We start from the raw sequence: 19566 nt of genomic DNA, 5'->3' as shown, positions 1-19566 counted from the left end.
GTTCAGTTCTAGTTCAGTTCTAGTTCAGTTCTAGTTCAGTTCTAGTTCAGTTCTAGTTTAGTTCTAGTTTAGTTCTAGTTCAGTTCTAGTTCAGTTCTAGTTCAATTCAAGTTCAGTTTTAGTTCAGCTCTAGATAAGCACTAGTTTAGTTCGAGTTCAGATCTATTTAATATTAAAATAAGTTTAGTGCAGTGCTTGTTCGTTTCTAGTTCAGTTTATATCTCTTTATGTAGAATTGAAATTATTTGTAACAATGAAAAATCCTTTTCTCTAACCTAAGTTATTTTTTCAGTACATTCAAATAAAAAAAAATTGTACTCGAATCTATAAGAAAACAAAAGTAGTTTCTGTATTTGTTTATTTCTTAAGGCTAACGGTAATTGTATTAAAAAATTCAAAAGGTCAAAATCTTAAGGCACAAGGATAATGGCAATAAAAACAGCAGGGATGGGTATATAAAAATAAAACCAACACTTGAACAATATGTACATACATCCTACAGGTCAGCGTAACATAACATAAAGACAATGGATATAAGTTAGGAACACAATAGGGAGGAGGTTAATGCTTATTATTATGATGATGGGTTCAATAATGTTTTATTTGCACACACAAACATAAGCAAAAGGCAAACGGACATAAATATTGTACGACTTGGGAATACCATCGATCATAAAAATTCTCATAAAAATAAGAGCAAAAAAAAAAATATAATAGAAATGTAGACAAAAAATGTGCACAAATGCAAGGTTAACATGATTATCACACTTGTGGCAAAAAAGTAACACACAGGGACACACAAACATCCACTTTCACTTAATACAAGTGCAAAAGGACTTTTTGGCCAAACATGTGAAGTGTAAAAAGCTAAAACAACCACTTTGAACCTTTTGATTGAACGAACAACACTAACAATAAAGTTGTAAATTATAGAAGTGTCAGTTGTGCCTTTTTGGACAAACATTTACAAATGTTGTTGAATTAAAACATAGAAGTTAGAAAAATATGATAGAAAAAAACTTACTAATATTACATCATCTGTGGTGATAATTTGAGCTCTTCAATTTTCTACAAACAGAAGGCGTAAGTAGTTTTATTCCTTTACATATACCATCACGCATCGAAGTTCTTCACATTCATACACATATAAAGTGGGCTATTACAGTGTGTATTGATAGTTTTTTTCCAGAACTAAACTAAACTAAAACTTAATAGTACTAAAAATACACTAAATTAAAATAATACTCCTCAAATACTTTTTCTTCATCTTATACTTAGTACTTGGAAAAAATTCAATAACTCGAAAACCCTAAAAGTTTAAAGGATTATTTTACTGTCTAAAAACTTTATAAACCAACTGTAGATATACATTTGTACATTCATGGTATTCTAAGACAGACAGTCCATCTAATAGCACTGGACATTTTGATGGCTTTCATCAATGTTGATTCAGCGTAATATGTATAAAATTGTACTGCATCTGAGTATGTGTGTGTGTGCAAGTGAATCCTCTAGAGAACGTTACTTTTTTCTACTCGATATATTGATATAAGGACATCATGATGATGATTTCTGCAATGATGTTGATGTTTTGGTCACTTGGATGAAATAACATTTACTTACATTTGTTACAGAATTTTTAAAGATGTTGGTTTGTGTGTGTTGATATAATACAAATAATTTTACACATATATATATAACCCGTCAGCTTATCAAGACAGTGGAGCCTTTTCACACTGCAACAAGTTTTCATTTCAATTGTAAATAAACAATTGCTCATGAAATATATTATTTTTTGTGATTTAAAAAATCCCCTAGGACTACAAGAATCAAATCCTTTAGTAGATATTGCATAAAATGGATACATTAACTTATTTAAAAACTGCAGGGATGTATGTGTATGTTTGTTTTTCCTGACATTTTATGAGGTCCCTTTAGAGCTGACATTGCACGAAAAACTAATTGAATTTGAAAAGTGCTTAGTTGTACTCGTATGTATTTGTAGTCGTAAAAATACTTGTACTTTGATGGTTTATTTTGTTTTGCAACTAATTGAAGAAACTCACTTTGGTGTAAAACAGAATATTTGGGCTTAAAGTAAAAGTTATTAGAAAAATTCATTAAATTAACGCGAATTTAAAAATTTCAATTGCGATGTATGAATTACCAACTGAATTCATAAAATGAAAGCAACATAGCAACTAAGTACCAAACTACAACTGAAATAGAACCAGAATTGAACTTGAACTGAACTAGAACTAAACTAGAACTGAACTAGAACTGAACTAGAACTGAACTAGAACTGAACTAGAACTGAACTAGAACTGAACTAGAACTGAACTAGAACTTAACTAGAAATGAACTAGAACTGAACTTGAACTGAACTAGAACTGAACTAGAACTGAACTAGAACTGAACTAGAACTGAACTAGAACTGAACTAGAACTGAACTAGAACTGAACTGAACTAGAACTAGAATTGAACAAGAACTGAAATAGAACTAGGACTCTCTAAATAATTGTTTAATAATGCATTTCTTTAAATTCGTTTAGTAATTTTAAAAATGCTTCTTGCTTATTGCTAGGGACACACCGTTTTAAAATTGTGTTGGCCTGTGTTGTACCCTTAACGGTTCCACAACTAATTGTTCAACAGAAATAATCTTAATTATTTCTTTATTTCCTGCTTGTTATTATGACCTCTAAGAATAACTTTATTGCTTCCATTTTAATCCACGCTGGAAAAAAAATTCAACATTTCATTCATTTTAAATTCATTGATAAAAAAATATTGTTGGCTCTAACAAATATTTCAAAACTTTAGTTATTTCGATTCATAATTGAAATGTAAAACACGTTTTAATCTCCGTCAAATATAAAATAATGTTTTTCAAAGAATTTCGATAATTTTCTTATAAACAAAAATACGGTTTTAAAAAAAGGTGTAATACCTCCAAAGATAAAATCGTAAAAAACACAACAAATTAAATAAAAACACCTTGGTTTCAACTATTAAAAAATATAAAGTAGGAATTCAAACAAAAAGGAAAAAAAGACGAATCTTAATAGAAATAAACAATCCCAAGTTAAAAAGAATAAGAGATGAGAAAACGGAAATGTGGTGCGTGCCTAAAATAATCACAACTTTTTTTTCCTATTTCTACTAAATAAAAAATAAAAAAGAAGATAAGTATCTTGACTTCTTGGCTAGATACTTTTAGTTGAAAAAAAAAAAATAGAAAAGAAAACTGAATATCATTAACTCTCAACAAACATCATCATTGTTAACATGGCAAGATTTCAGTGACTTTTTTCATTCCTTCATTTGCCGTAGAAGCACTTTGTTCATTCATTAAAAATTTAGTATCTTTAACAATTTACACACTCAGATGTGGTAACAGGAGGATGAAACTGTAGAAAAAAACTTTTTCTACAGTTTGTTCATCAAATATAAAATTTTTTCAATCTATTTCAATGTTTAAATAAAAATACACTCATGGTATTCATATTCAATAGATACAACAAGGTGTTTATGAAAACAACAACATATTTAAATGCTACTGTATCTTTAAGCTTGTTCTCGTTTCCTATTCTATTCTATTTAATATTTATATTTCTACTTGTCTTGGTGTTTTTTCCTCTCATTTATCCCAAAGGTTTAATTTTTGCCTTATTTTTCCTCATTGGACACCAGAGTTTTCCTCCATTTGATTTTCTATTTGTTTCTAATCTGTATGCGACATGTGGCTTGATTTGTCTTTTTTTCCTATTTATCGTTTGGTATTTGCAAAAAATCTAAAAAGTTGTGGATGTTGTATTTGTTTTAAGGATTTAAAAATGTTTATTCGTCTTCTTTATTAAGTACAAATATTGGGAGTCTGAGAAGTTTGCAAATTCACCAATTGCTAAAATTCTATTAACATTTTCAATTTTATTGTTTGTTTATTTTTAACCTATGGGATAGAAAAATTTCTTGATTGAATTTTGTTTGAGAATCTTTGGAAGTATCTTTGTTTATAGATTTCCATAAATAATGAATAGATGCATATATTTTTATAGGTTTGTTAACAAAGTATAATATTATTTGGTAAACAGGATACAGGATCATAAAAAATTTCCTTCAGTATCAAAATTGAACCATGTCTAAACTGAACTACTGGAAGTTAACAAGAATTAAGCTAAAAGTGAACTAAACCTGAACTAGCACTGAACTAGAACTCAACTAGAACTGCACTCGACCTGAACTGCACTCGACCTGAACTAGAACTGAACTGAACTAGAACTGAACTAGAACTGAACGAGAACTGAACTAGAACTGAACTAGAACTGAACTAGAACTGAACTAGAACTGAACTAGAACTGAACTAGAACTGAACTAGAACTGAACTAGAACTGAACTAGAACTGAACTAGAACTGAACTAGAACTAGAACTGAACTAGAACTGAACTAGAACTGAACTAGAACTGAACTAGAACTCAACTAGAACTGAACTAGAACTCAACTAGAACTGAACTTGAACCAAAACTCAGTTCGAGTCAGAGCTACTGAACTAAATAGTTCATTTACTCTTAAAATTATATTCTACTCTTAAAATTACAAATTATGCTGTACATTTTCTATAAAAGAAGACAACAGTTGTCCCATAATTTTTATCATATTTGTTTTTCCAAGACAAATGCCAAAAAGGAAAAAATAATACAAATATGGCAAATTATCATAAATGAAAAATTGCAAACAATTTCGACACCGACAAGTAGAACATGATGATACAAGTCCTTGTATCGATAAAAATCAAGGCATAACATAAATATGAAGCAAAAAAACTCCCTCATACAAATGATGAATGGCCTATAATATAAAAAGAAAATATTTGAAAGGCATGAAATTCAAATCTACCACATATTTAGCATTAGAATATTTTTATAGAAAATTACAACTAAAATGAAGAAAATCAACATAAACAATGATAATAATGATAAACAAAAATAGACTTCACACAACAATTTCTCATCGCACAAATTATCTGCAAAAATTATCAAAAAAAATGTATATATTTAAAACAACCTAGAGGAAGGAAGGACCCACTAAAAACGAAATATTAAAACATATTGAGCATAAATAAATCATTAATAATTCCTCATATTCATACAATAATAAAGTGGGTGACACTAATGCGTAACACTGACGACAAATTTGATTTTAGCAAAAAGTGTCTTAAATAACTCTAGGGTGTTTTTCTACGTTTCCCTAACCCTGGTATTATATTAAGTAATTTAGTACTAAATAACAATTGATTGTAGATATTTGTTTTTCAAATTTTTTTCTTCACTTTTTCCTTTCATTTTAAACAAATCATCCCTGTATTCAAATTTATATTTGAAGAAACAAAAACCGAAAAAAAATTTAAGCAAAAATAGAAAGAGGAACATTATGTTTTTGAAAATTGACAATATTATCTAATGAATATAAAATTATGTAAATTACAGTGCAGTTATATTTAATAGTCTATCATTTAGAGAAAATGAAAATGAAAGAAAAAAGTACAACAAAGAGGGTTTCGCCGTATTAATTTGTTTCTATTGGAAAATTTATATTATTATGTAAAATCGATTTTATATTGATAAGGTGAAATAGGTTTGAATATTTAAGAAGCAGTGTGCAAACAAAATTTTGTATTCCATTATATATCGAATAATTTGATTAGATACTAACTAATATTCGACGATTGTATTGTGAAACATGATCTATGCAGACGGATTCTAGTTCAGATTTAGTTCAGTTGTAGTTCAGTTCTAGTTCTGTTCTAGTTCAGTTCTAGTTCAGTTCTAGTTCAGTTCTAGTTCAGTTCTAGTTCAGTTCTAGTTCAGTTCTAGTTCAGTTCTAGTTCAGTTCTAGTTCAGTTCTAGTTCAGTTCTAGTTCAGTTCTAGTTCAGTTCTAGTTCAGTTCTAGTGCAGTTCTAGTTCAGTTCTAGTTCAGTTCTAGTTCAGTTCTAGTTCAGTTCTAGTTCAGTTCTAGTTCGGTTCTTGTTCAGTTCTAGTTTAGTTCTAATTCAGTTCTAGTTCAGTTCTAGTTTAGTTCTAGCTCAGTTCTAGTTCAGTTCTAGTTCAATCCTAGTTCAGTTTTAGCTCTAATTGTGTTCCAGTTAATATTAAAAATTCCCTAAAATATAAATTTCATAAACCAGACACACATACATAAATATAAGTATATTCCGAATGCCACCCACCCAAATCCCAACACTAAGGGATGATTTTAATATTCATGCTAACTAACTAAAAATAATTATCTTCAGCATTAATACCGACGTATTCAGTTTAATTAGAAAACACCTACTAAAACTTTTGAATAATTAATACCAGAGGCAACAACAAATAAAAGACGATAAAACAAAAACAACAGCAAATATGAACATATGAGTTTATAGATGGACAACGAGCAATTGTAGTATTGGCAATAACTAATCATAATTCTCTGGTGGGTCATAAAACAATTTATTGATTCGAACGCAGTTAAACTGAATGAATGAACACAAACTCATAGATGTATAGTTTTATGGATATAATGACCATAAATAGAATGTCATTAGTTGTTGGTATTGTTTTTTTCTACTCTTCCTTTTGGGCCGGTAATGAATTCATTGGAAAATAATAAAAATACGCCTTAAATGGATATTAAAAGTTAATGAGAATTATTTGAGAAGTCAGTATGGTATAAGGTACTACTATGCATTTATTGTGGATTATAAAAAAAAATTCTGAAAACTGATTAATTCTAAAATAAATTCAAGTTCAATTGTATTTTGGTTTTAGTGATATTAGATGTTGCATTATAATCCGAAAAAAGGAAAAGCTTTTGAAATTGTCAACAAATATTATCTGGTAGTGTCAGAATTATATTTTTTCCGCATAAAAAAGGTTGCCTTAACAAAGAATCAAAATTTCAAGATCCGATTTAGATACAAGAATTAAAAAAAAGACAATATCCTTTGCATATTCCTGGCGCCAACAAATGAAAGCAATAGCAATATAATATTTTTTAAAATCAGAAGAAATTATTATCTAACGAAAAAAAACATTGTTTTACTACAAGCATTTACAATAAAATTATGACCACATACCGTGACAAATAGTCAAGAAAAACAAATAAACAAACCAAACAAAGTTACAATCAGAAACAGCAAGAGAACAAGTGTCCTTACAATATCCTACAAGTGTCCCATTTGTTGTACATCATTGTCTTAGCAATAACAAGATATTTAAAACCGTTATCTGAAGGTGCAACAATACGATGACAATTTAACAGGAAATTTATGAAATTATTTTTATTTTTTGTTCTACCAAGGTCAGCATAATCATAATGCAGACACACAATAACTGCAGGCCAAACAACAAATCCTAGAACAAAAATATAGATTTTCAAATAAAGAAATCACAATCATAAATTTCATAAAGTGTCATACAACTAGAGGTGTGAGAATAGGCGTCTTGAGACAATGTTTTTATGTCTGTCTATCTTTTTTGTATTGTTCAGTTAAATGTGCTAAAAATTTAGTTTTGAACAAACGATAGTGAAAGGAATATAATAATTTATATCATCGTGTTTTACATAGAATTCTAATGATTAGTTGTGTAATCAATTTTAAAGGGAATTTTTGAAGTTGTAATGTATTGACATTTTGGACACTAACAAAAACCAAATCAGTTTTGCTTAACTCGGTCTTTGTTCACAAAACTTCTTTATCTGAAATTAGTTTTTATAGTGAGACTAGCATTATGTGGGTCTTAATTATATCTTTATCGAAAGCACATTTCTTTACATTTAAAGAAATATAAGATAGAATTTATATTTTAAACAATCAATTGAGTTATCAATCTGTAACATATTTCTTGATCCAAAAACAGTCAGTAAGTTAATTTCTTTGTCAGTTCAAACTCTCATCAAATTCAGTGATAGTGATGTTCTAGTTCTATTCTAGTTCTATTCTAGATGTGTTCTAGTTCTGTTCCAGTTCTGTTTTAGTTCTGTTCTAGTTCAGTTCTAGTTCAGTTCTAGTTCAGTTCCAGTTCAGTTCCAGTTCAGTTCCAGTTCAGTTCTAATTCCGTTCTAGTTCAGTTCTAGTTCAGTTCTATTTCAGTTCTAGTTCGGTTCTAGTTCAGTTCTAGTTCAGTTCTAGTTCAGTTCTAGTTTAGTTCTAGTTCAGTTCTAGTTCAGTTCTAGTTCAGTTCTAGTTCAGTTCTAGTTCTGTTCTAGTTCTGTTCTAGTTCTGTTCTAGTTCTGTTCTAGTTCTGTTCTAGTTCTGTTCTAGTTCTATTCTAGTTCTGTTCTAGTTGTGTTCTAGTTCTGTCCTAGTTCTGTTCTAGTTCTGTTCTATTTCTGCTCTATTTCTGTTCTAGTTCTGATCTTGTTCTGTTCTAGTTATGTTCTAGTTATGTTCTAGTTATGTTCTAGTTGTGTTCTAGTTATGTTCTGGTTATGTTCTACTTCTGTTCAGTTCTAATTCTGTTCTAGTCATTTTCTAGTACTGTTCTATTTCTGTTCATTTTATCCCTTACTTTTCTGCTACAAATACCTTTTTGATAGTGTCACTTTCTTAAAATGTCATTTCGAAAATCCTGTTTAAACAATTTGCAATGTTCTATGAACATAAAATACAATGACTACAAAATTTTATTTACACTCTAAAAATAATTTATTTTCTTCTCTTTTGCTTTGACAAAAAAAAAAAATAAACTAAATCACATAGAAAACTCTTTAAAATGGCATTAAATGCTTAAAATTTATGACACTCTAAAGCCAACTTAAAATGCAATAAATTTTCACACAAAACGAAAGAAATAACAAGAAATTGACATTATCGGCATTTGTTTGCACTTGTGAATTTTCTGCAATTGAACAAATAATAAAAATATCGAACAAAGAACGAGAACAATAAAAAAGAAGTAATGTAAAGATAAGGACTACAAAAGAAGTAACAAAAGAACTGAACATCATAAATAACCATGGCAAATGAAAAGTACGCAAAAATGAAAATCAGATTTTAAAATATATTGCAAATAAAGTTGAAAATCGCAATAGAAATCGGAAATCCATACAAATACATACACACACACAAAATCAAAACAAGAAGAAGGCGCATATGTTTTCAATGGTTGTACTCGCAAATATTTTAAGGTATACGAATTGTGCCCTAACCAACCTTATGCTTAGAAGGAAATACATGTTCTTAAATAACCCCCACCTTCGATGTGGTGGTTTTAAACAAGAGTAGTAGAGTACAACAATTTTAAATCGGATTTATTTTTTTAATATGCCTCAGGGATCGATTATTACCGTTCAAATTCGTATAAAACGTGCGCGTGTTCATTTTATTTGTTTGCGATTTTAAAGTTCTACGAACACACATAAACAATATTTAGTCCTTTTTATTCTTTTGCATTTTTTACTTAGTTAGTGTATTTTTTTAGCAAATAACGTGCATATGTGTAGTCCTCCCTAAAAGTTAATATATACGTTTGACTACTACTTTTTTATTTACGAATTTATGTATGAGTGTATTGAGTAAACGCATCTGTGTGTGTGTTTTATAATTTTAAGAATTTAAAGTCAATTTCACAAACACAGTGTAATAATAAAAAATCGAATTGTAGTACATGACAAGTACATAGAAATACCATTCGATTGGGAATGTTATACGGAAATATTTGCCACTAAAGGCTGATCACGGCGAAAATTATGTTCTTTACACTTTAACTCGTCGTGTTTTAGTTTAGTTCTAGGTAAGTTCTAGTTCAGTTCTAGTTCAGTTCTAGTTCAGTTCTAGTTCAGTTCTAGTTCAGTTCTAGTTCAGTTCTAGTTCAGTTCTAGTTCTAGTTCAGTTCTAGTTCAGTTCTTGTTAAGTTCTATTTCAGTTCTAGTTCAGTCCTAGTTTAATTCTAGTTCAGTTCTAGTTCAGTTCTAGTTCTAGTTCAGTTCTAGTTCTAGTTCAGTTCTAGTTCTAGTTCAGTTCTAGTTCAGTTCTAGTTCAGTTCTAGTTCAGTTCTAGTTCAGTTCTAGTTCAGTTCTAGTTCAGTTCTAGTTCAGTTCTAGTTCAGTTCTAGTTCAGTTCTAGTTCAGTTCTAGTTCAGTTCTAGTTCAGTTCTAGTTCAGTTCTTGTTCAATTCTAGTTCAATTCTAGTTCAATTCTAGTTCAGTTTTAGTTCAGTTTTAGTTCAGTTCTAGTTTAATTCTAGTTCAGTTTTAGTTCAGTTCTAGTTCAGTTCTAGTTTAGTTCTAGTTCAGTTCTAGTTCAGTTCTAGTTCAGTTCTAGTTCAGTTCTAGTTCAGTTCTTGTTCAGTTCTAGTTCAGTTCTAGTTCAGTTCTAGTTCAGTTCTAGTTCAGTTCTAGTTCAGTTCTAGTTCAGTTCTAGTTCAGTTCTAGTTCAGTTCTAGTTCAGTTCTAGTTCAGTTCTAGTTCAGTTCTAGTTCAGTTCTTAGTTCAGTTCTAGTTCAGTTCTAGTTCAGTTCTAGTTCAGTTCTAGTTCAGTTCTAGTTCAGTTCTAGTTCAGTTCTAGTTCAGTTCTAGTTCAGTTCTAGTTCAGTTCTAGTTCAGTTCTAGTTCAGTTCTAGTTCAGTTCTAGTTCAGTTCTAGTTCAGTTCTAGTTCAGTTCTAGTTCAGTTCTAGTTCAGTTCTAGTTCAGTTCTAGTTCAGTTCTAGTTCAGTTCTAGTTCAGTTCTAGTTCAGTTCTAGTTCAGTTCTAGTTCAGTTCTAGTTCAGTTCTAGTTCAGTTCTAGTTCAGTTCTAGTTCAGTTCTAGTTCAGTTCTAGTTCAGTTCTAGTTCAGTTCTAGTTCAGTTCTAGTTCAGTTCTAGTTCAGTTCTAGTTCAGTTCTAGTTCAGTTCTAGTTCAGTTCTAGTTCAGTTCTAGTTCAGTTCTAGTTCAGTTCTAGTTCAGTTCTAGTTCAGTTCTAGTTCAGTTCTAGTTCAGTTCTAGTTCAGTTCTAGTTCAGTTCTAGTTCAGTTCTAGTTCAGTTCTAGTTCAGTTTTAGTTCAGTTCTAGTTCAGTTCTAGTTCAGTTCTAGTTCAGTTTAGTTCAGTTCTAGTTCAGTTCTAGTTCAGTTCTAGTTCAGTTCTAGTTCAGTTCTAGTTCAGTTCTAGTTCAGTTCTAGTTCAGTTCTAGTTCAGTTCTAGTTCAGTTCTAGTTCAGTTCTAGTTCAGTTCTAGTTCAGTTCTAGTTCAGTTCTAGTTCAGTTCTAGTTCAGTTCTAGTTCAGTTCTAGTTCAGTTCTAGTTCAGTTCTAGTTCAGTTCTAGTTCAGTTCTAGTTCAGTTCTAGTTCAGTTCTAGTTCAGTTCTAGTTCAGTTCTAGTTCAGTTCTAGTTCAGTTCTAGTTCAGTTCTAGTTCAGTTCTAGTTCAGTTCTAGTTCAGTTCTAGTTCAGTTCTAGTTCAGTTCTAGTTCAGTTCTAGTTCAGTTCTAGTTCAGTTCTAGTTCAGTTCTAGTTCAGTTCTAGTTCAGTTCTAGTTCAGTTCTAGTTCAGTTCTAGTTCAGTTCTAGTTCAGTTCTAGTTCAGTTCTAGTTCAGTTCTAGTTCAGTTCTAGTTCAGTTCTAGTTCAGTTCTAGTTCAGTTCTAGTTCAGTTCTAGTTCAGTTCTAGTTCAGTTCTAGTTCAGTTCTAGTTCAGTTCTAGTTCAGTTCTAGTTCAGTTCTAGTTCAGTTCTAGTTCAGTTCTAGTTCAGTTCTAGTTCAGTTCTAGTTCAGTTCTAGTTCAGTTCTAGTTCAGTTCTAGTTCAGTTCTAGTTCAGTTCTAGTTCAGTTCTAGTTCAGTTCTAGTTCAGTTCTAGTTCAGTTCTAGTTCAGTTCTAGTTCAGTTCTAGTTCAGTTCTAGTTCAGTTCTAGTTCAGTTCTAGTTCAGTTCTAGTTCAGTTCTAGTTCAGTTCTAGTTCAGTTCTAGTTCAGTTCTAGTTCAGTTCTAGTTCAGTTCTAGTTCAGTTCTAGTTCAGTTCTAGTTCAGTTCTAGTTCAGTTCTAGTTCAGTTCTAGTTCAGTTCTAGTTCAGTTCTAGTTCAGTTCTAGTTCAGTTCTAGTTCAGTTCTAGTTCAGTTCTAGTTCAGTTCTAGTTCAGTTCTAGTTCAGTTCTAGTTCAGTTCTAGTTCAGTTCTAGTTCAGTTCTAGTTCAGTTCTAGTTCAGTTCTAGTTCAGTTCTAGTTCAGTTCTAGTTCAGTTCTAGTTCAGTTCTAGTTCAGTTCTAGTTCAGTTCTAGTTCAGTTCTAGTTCAGTTCTAGTTCAGTTCTAGTTCAGTTCTAGTTCAGTTCTAGTTCAGTTTTAGTTCAGTTCTAGTTCAGTTCTAGTTCGATAATTTTTCTCCTGGCACACCCTCTTGAAAACTTATTATTTCCATTATTACCACTGCTATCGTCGTCATCATCAATAGGCATTCTAAAGTCGTAATCGAAATGCATTTTAAATGTTGTCAAAAGAATTTCTCTTCCTTTCTGTACTTTTTTTCCACAATATACATTTTGTATTGAACATAAAATATTTGGAATTATTTCGTACTTTATAAAAATGTACATTTAATATTGAAATTTATTGTTGTACGATTTTTTATACTTCTTAAAAAAAAGCATTTGAATAAGGGCCCAAATGAAAAGACTAAAAAATGAACAACAAATAAATAGACTGTATTTCTATTGTTGTTTTGTGTTCTTTTAAATATAAAACACATAATTTTGGCAATTTTATTAAAAGGACAGATGGGAACAAATTTGAATTTTATTAAAAATTTACTATTGTTACATTTGTTAATACAAAATTATTGATAAGTGTTAGGCGATAAACAAGAAAAGTAGTAGGGATTTTTTTATAATGATACTACATTTGGGGGTTTTAAAAATAAAATACTAGAAAATAATCGAAAACTCTTGGTATAAAGGAGTGAGGCAAAATTATCATAAGAAGAAAAAGAAATAATTTTACAACATTTTAAGGTAAAAAAACATTGCTTTTTAATTTACAAAGTCTTAATAATTACCTTCATATGTATTTGTCAATTTCAATACCTCCACTTTATTTGCTCAACATTAATCACAATTTACCATAACGAAAAGGCTTTTCTAAACATCACAAAAAAACTAAAGTCAATATTAACCAGATTAACATACAAATTACGGCTAAAAATTCCAAAAAATATCTTCAACTTTTTTCAGATACGTATAAAGATTTATGACATTCAGCTTAAATCACATGTCATTTCTGATAAGTCAAAGAACAGCAACAATAAATTATAAATCGTTTCGAATCAACAATAAAGCATTTTTGATTGTTTTCATATTTTTACACATTCTTGTATAACAAACGCACATTTTCCCAACTTTAAGAGAACACAGAGTTAGAATTTGAAATCTTCCCCTTTTGTCTTTTTTTGGAAATTTCAAAGAAAATTAGAACAGTAAAGGAACAGTTGATGAAAAGAACAGGTCATTTTTCATTTAATGTAAAGCAAGTGAAAAGTATGAAAACTACATGTTATAAAGAGAGGGAAAGTTAAATAAACCCTTATAATATGTTAGATGGACATTATGTCAGTTTAAGAGTTTGTTAGTTGTACTATTTGTCTGTCTAATACAAACTTACATGATGTCCTCTATATGAAATTTACTTTTTATACAGTTGTGAGGAAATTTTTAGCCCCGTCAGCTTTACATTTCCTTCAATAAAGCTCGAATTGACAATATAATGAAAATCTGTTATCACCCATATTTCCCACCAAAAATCAATTCTAAAATCGGCTAATAATGCACCAAAAATCTGTGATCACTCACATTTACCACCAAAAATCAACTTTTATATCAGAAATCTAAAATCGGCTATAATTCATTAAATAACGCTCTAATCGAGAAAATAGTGAAAATATTCGATCACTCATACATATTTCCCACCAAAAATCGATTTTCATATAAGAAACATAAAATCGGTTGTAGTTCCTTAAATAAGGCTCCTATCGGCAAAATAGTGAAAATCTGTGATCAATTATATTTCCCAACAAAACTCGCTTTTTATGAGAAATCTTAAATCGGCTATAGTTTCTTAAATAACGCTCTAATCGAGAAAATAGTGAAAATCTGTGATCACTCATATTTTCCACCAAAACCCAAATTTTATATGAGAAATCTAAAATCGGCTGTAGTTCTTTAAATAAGGCTCCTATCGGCAAAATTCGCTATTTATATGAGAAATTTAAAATCGGCTGTAGTTCCTTAAATAAGGCTCCTATCGACAAAATAGTGAAAATCTGTGATCACTCATATTTCCCACCAAACCTCGATATTTATATGAGAAATCTAAAATTGGCTGTAATTCCTTAAATATCGCTCCAATCGGCAAAATAGTGAAAATCTGTGATCACTCATATTTCCCATCAAAACTTGCTTTTTTATGAGAAATCTTAAATTGGCTGTAGTTCCTTAAATAAGGCTCCAATCGGCAACATAGTGAAAATCTGTGATCATAAATATTTCCCACCAAAACTCGATATTTATATGAGAAATCTAAAATTTACTGTAAATCCTTAAATAACGCTCCAATCGGCAAAATAGTGAAAATCTGTGATCACTCATATTTCCCACCAAAAACCGATATTTATATGAGAAATCTAAAATTGACTGTAGTTCCTTAAATAACGCTCCAATCAGCAAAATAGTGAAAATCTGGGATCACTCATATTTCCCACCAAAACTCGCTTTTTTATGAGAAATCTTTAATCGCTTTTTTATGAGAAATCTTAAATCGGCTGTAGTTCCTTAAATAACAATCCAATCGGCAAAATAGTGAAAATCTGTGATCACTCATATTTTCTACCAAAACTTGCTTTTTTATGAGAAATCTTAAATCGGCTGTAGTTCCTTAAATAAGGCTCCTCCAATCGGCAAAATAGTGGAAATCTGTGATCACTCATATTTACCACCAAAACTCGATATTTATATGAGAAATCTAAAATTTGCTGTAATTCCTTAAATAACGCTCCAATCGGCAAAATAGTGAAAATCTGTGATCACTCATACTTCCCACCAAAACTCGATATTTATAGAAGAAATGTAAAATTGGCTGTAGTTCCTTAAATAAAACTCTAATCGAGAAAATAATGAAAATCTGTGATCACTCATATTTCCCATCAAAACTCGCTTTTTTATGAGAAATCTTAAATTGGCCGTAGTTCCTTAAATAACGCTCCAATCGGCAAAATAGTGAAAATCTGTGATCACTCATACTTCCCACCAAAACTCGATATTTATAGAAGAAATCTAAAATTGGCTGTAGTTCCTTAAATAACGCTCTAATCGAGAAAATAGTGATAATCTGTGATCACTTCTATTTCCCACCAAAACTCGATATTTATATGAGAAATCTAAAATTGGCTGTAATTCCTTAAATAACGCTCCAATCGGCAAAATATTGAAAATCTGTGATCACTCATACTTCCCACCAAAACTCGATATTTATAGAAGAAATGTAAAATTGGCTGTGGTTCCTTAAAAAAAACTCTAATCGAGAAAATAGTGAAAATCTATGATCACTCATATTTCCAACCAAAACTCGCGTTATATATGAGAAATCTAAAATTGGCTGTAGTTCCTTAAATAACGCTCCAATCATCAAAATAGTGAAAATCTGTGATCACTCATACTTCCCACCAAAACTCGATATTTATAGAAGAAATCTAAAATTGGCTGTAGTTCCTTAAATAACGCTCTAATCGAGAAAATAGTGAAAATCTGTGATCACTTCTATTTCCCACCAACACTCGATAATTATATGAGAAATCTAAAATCGGCTGTAATTCCTTAAATAAGGCTCTAATCGGCAAAATAGTGAAAATCTGTGATCACTCATATTTCCCATCCAAACTTGCTTTTTTTATAAGAAATCTTAAATCGGCCGTAGTTCCTTAAAAGCTCCAATAGGCAAAATAGTGAAAATCTGTGATCACTCATATTTCCCACCAAAACTCCATATTTATATGAGAAATCTAAAATCGGCTGTAATTCCTTAAATACCGCTCCAATCGCCAAAATAGTGAAAATCTGTGATCACTCATATTTCCCACCAAAACTCGCTTTTTTATGAGAAATCTTAAATCGGCTTTAGTTCCTTAAATAACGCTCCAATCGGCAAAATAGTGAAAATCTTTGATCACTCATACTTCCCACCAAAACTCGATATTTATAGAAGAAATCTAAAATTGGCTGTAGTTCCTTAAATAACGCTCTAATCGAGAAAATAGTAAAAATCTGTTATCACTTCTATTTCCCACCAAAACTCGATATTTATATGAGAAATCTAAAATCGGCTGTAATTCCTTAAATAACGCTCCAATCGGCAACATAGTGAAAATCTGTGATCACTCATATTTCCCACCAAAACTCCATATTTATATGAGAAATCTAAAATCGGCTGTAATTCTTTAAATAACGCTCCATCGGCAAAATAGTGAAAATCTGAGATCACTCATATTTCCCATCAAAACTTGCTTTTTTATAAGAAATCTTAAATCGGCTGTAGTTCCTTAAATAAGGCTCTAATCGGCAAAATAGTGAAAATCTGTGATCACTCATATTTCCCATCAAAACTTGCTTTTTTTATAAGAAATCTTAAACCGGCTGTAGTTCCTTAAATAAGGCTCCAATCGGCAAAATACCGAAAATCTGTGATCACTCATATTTCCCACCAAAACTCCATATTTATATGAGAAATCTAAAATCGGCTGTAATTCCTTAAATAACGCTCCAATCGGCAAAATAGTGAAAATCTGTGATCACTCATATTTCCCACCAAAACTCGCTTTTTTATGAGAAATCTTAAATCGGCTGTAGTTCCTTAAATAAGACTCCAATCGGAAAAATAGTGAAAATCTGTGATCACTCATACTTCCCATCAAAACTTGCTTTTTTTATAAGAAATCTTAAATCGGCTGTAGTTCCTTTAATAAGGCTCCAATCGGCAAAATAGTTAAAACCTGTGATCACTCATATTTCCCACCAAAACTCGCTTTTTTATGAGAAATCTTAAATCGGCTGTAGTTCCTTAAATAAGGCTCCAATCGGCAAAATAGTGAAAATCTGTGATCACTCATATTTCCCACCAAAACTCGCTTTTATTATGAGAAATCTAAAATCGGCTGTAGTTCCTTAAATAAGGCTCCACCAAAACTCGATATTTATATGAGAAATCTAAAATCGGCTGTAGTTCCTTAAATAACGCTCCAATCGGCAAAATAGTGAAAATCTGTGATCACTCATATTTCCCACCAAAACTCGATATTTATATGAGAAATCTAAAATCGGCCGTATTTCCTTAAATAACGCTCCAATCGACAAAATAGTGAAAATCTGTGATCACTCATATTTCCCATCAAAACTTGCTTTTTTATGAAAAATCTAAAATCGGCCGTAGTTCCTTAAATAACGCTCCAATCGGCAAAATAGTGAAAATCTGTGATCACTCATAATTCCCACCGAAACTCGCTTTTTTATGAGAAATCTTAAATCGGCTGTTGTTCCTTAAATAACGCTCCAATCGGCAAAATAGTGAAAATCTGTGATCACTCATATTTCCCACCAAAACTCGATATTTATATGAGAAATCTAAAATCGGCTGTAGTTCCTTAAATAACGCTCCAATCGGCAAAATAGTGAAAATCTGTGATCACTCATATTTCCCATCAAAACTTGCTTTTTTTATGAGAAATCTTAAATCGGCTGTAGTTCCTTAAATAAGGCTCCAATAGGCCTTATTTAAGGAACTACACTCATACTTCCCATCAAAACTTGCTTTTTTTATAAGAAATCTTAAATCGGCTGTAGTTCCTTTAATAAGGCTCCAATCGGCAAAATAGTTAAAACCTGTGATCAACTCATATTTCCCACCAAAACTCGCTTTTTTATGAGAAATCTTAAATCGGCTGCAGTTCCTTAAATAACGCTCTATTCGCAAAAAAGTGAAAATCTGTGATCACTCATATTTCCCACCAAAACTCGATGTTTATATGTTTATATTCCTTAAATAACGCTCCAATCGGCAAAATAGTGAAAATTTGTGATCACTTATATTTCCCACCAAAACTCGCTTTTATTATGAGAAATCTTAAATCGGCTGTAGTTCCTTAAATAAGGCTCCAATCGGCAAAATAGTGAAAATCTGTGATCACTCATATTTCCCACCAAAACTCGCTTTTATTATGAGAAATCTTAAATCGGCTGTAGTTCCTTAAATAACGCTCCAATCGGCAAAGTAGTGAAAATCTGTGATCATCGTTTTTTTTTATGAGAAAACTTAAATCGGCTTAGTTCCTTTAATAGCGCTCTAATCGACAGAAAATTGGATATCTGTGATCACTCATATTACGCACAAAAATAGATTTTTATATGGAAAGAATAAAAAAAACCTAAATCCTTAAATAACGCTTATATCGAGAAAATAGTGAAAATATCAGAGCTCTCGTAATTCCCACAAAAACTCGATCATTATATGAGAAATTTAAAATTGACTCTATTTACTAAAATAACGACAAAATAGTAAAAAAACTGTTATGACACTCCATTAAAATCTAATTGGAGTAAAATCTGCTATATATTTTCTATCAACTGTATAAATCCTATTTTTCTAACTAACATACTTCCATACATTCTGTAGCCTTTCTTTATGTGATACAATACATACGCAATACTACAATTTGTTGTCATTTGCCTTATATAGTTTGTTTCTTATTTTTGGAATCTCTTTACATCAGATTCCAATGACACATACTTACTTGTACGTTATGTCACATGATAAATGACCATTTTCTTCTGTTTTATTTTATGAATTATGACATTGTTTTTCTTTTTATTCTTTAAAAAAAATTCTTTTTAACTTACATAAATAAAATAAATTTGATTTGCATTGTGTTATACTAAAAAAAGGAATTGTTGTTCCACAACATTGTTAAAATTTCGTAAGAATACCCTTGAGGTTCTGTTGGACTGCAGTTGTTAAAATGTTGTTGCCTTTCGTATATTTTGTATTTTAAAACCGGACACCGGAAATTATGTTTAGATTTTTTTAAAGTATACGCTTTTTTGACACAGAAAACAGCACGCGCCTTTTTCAGCACTATTTAACGCTATTCTACCAGTTTTCATAGCCTCATTTAAATCTTTAAATGATTAGGTAAAATTTATTTTTGCTTAAATTTACTTGTACTAGTATTATTATGATTATGCTAATTTTAACCCTTTTTAAAACTCATTGTTTTTGAAACGTCGTTGTATATTTATTTGTTTATTGATTACTACTGGTTCTACGGTTTGGGTGGATGATTTATGGCAGGGTTGTCTTTATGTTTTCTTAAGATGAAGAAATAAGTAGTATAAAAAGTTTAAGCTGAAATTTGTGTTATATTTGCATAACGTAATAGGTACACGAGGCTACTGATGAAAAAGACAAATTTTAATAATGTAATAGATAGATAGATAGATAGATAGATAGATAGATAGATAGATAGATAGATAGATAGATAGATAGATAGATAGATAGATAGATAGATAGATAGATAGATAG

At 30.6% G+C, this 19566-nt stretch overlaps 1 long non-coding RNA gene across 2 annotated transcripts in view; it reads left to right on the top strand.

Moving 5' to 3' along the window:
* LOC124419939 overlaps positions 1 to 19566 on the top strand; it is an 80094-nt gene that overhangs the window by 60067 nt on the left and 461 nt on the right. The window lies entirely within an intron of this gene.

This window comes from Lucilia cuprina, chromosome 5 (genome assembly GCF_022045245.1).
Source record: "Lucilia cuprina isolate Lc7/37 chromosome 5, ASM2204524v1, whole genome shotgun sequence".
In the NCBI taxonomy this organism is placed as follows: Eukaryota; Metazoa; Arthropoda; class Insecta; order Diptera; family Calliphoridae; genus Lucilia; species Lucilia cuprina.
The sequence above is the reverse complement of the archived record's forward strand: the minus strand, read 5'-3'. Positions and strand labels throughout refer to the sequence as shown.